Consider the following 277-nt stretch of genomic DNA (forward strand, 5'->3'; position numbering starts at 1 on the left):
CCATCACCTCTCTCTATCCATTTATTTATCTATTCCTACGTATTTTAGTCTATTTTACTAAGCTCACAAACAAACTAATCCTCGCTATCCGGACAGACGACCGGCTGGCAGGAAGAGGGGAAGGGACAGCAGGAGAGGGAAAGAGGGAGGGAGGGGAAGAAGGAGGGAGGGGAGGAGGGAGGGAGGAAGGAGGTGAAAGGCAATATTCATCAGCTAGGGGGCCTAAAATTCGTAGCTCCAATATGACAGCAACGAGAGCATTTTGAGTATGAGTAAC

The sequence above is a fragment of the Penaeus monodon genome, chromosome 22 (assembly GCF_015228065.2).
Source record: "Penaeus monodon isolate SGIC_2016 chromosome 22, NSTDA_Pmon_1, whole genome shotgun sequence".
Lineage (NCBI taxonomy): Eukaryota > Metazoa > Arthropoda > Malacostraca > Decapoda > Penaeidae > Penaeus > Penaeus monodon.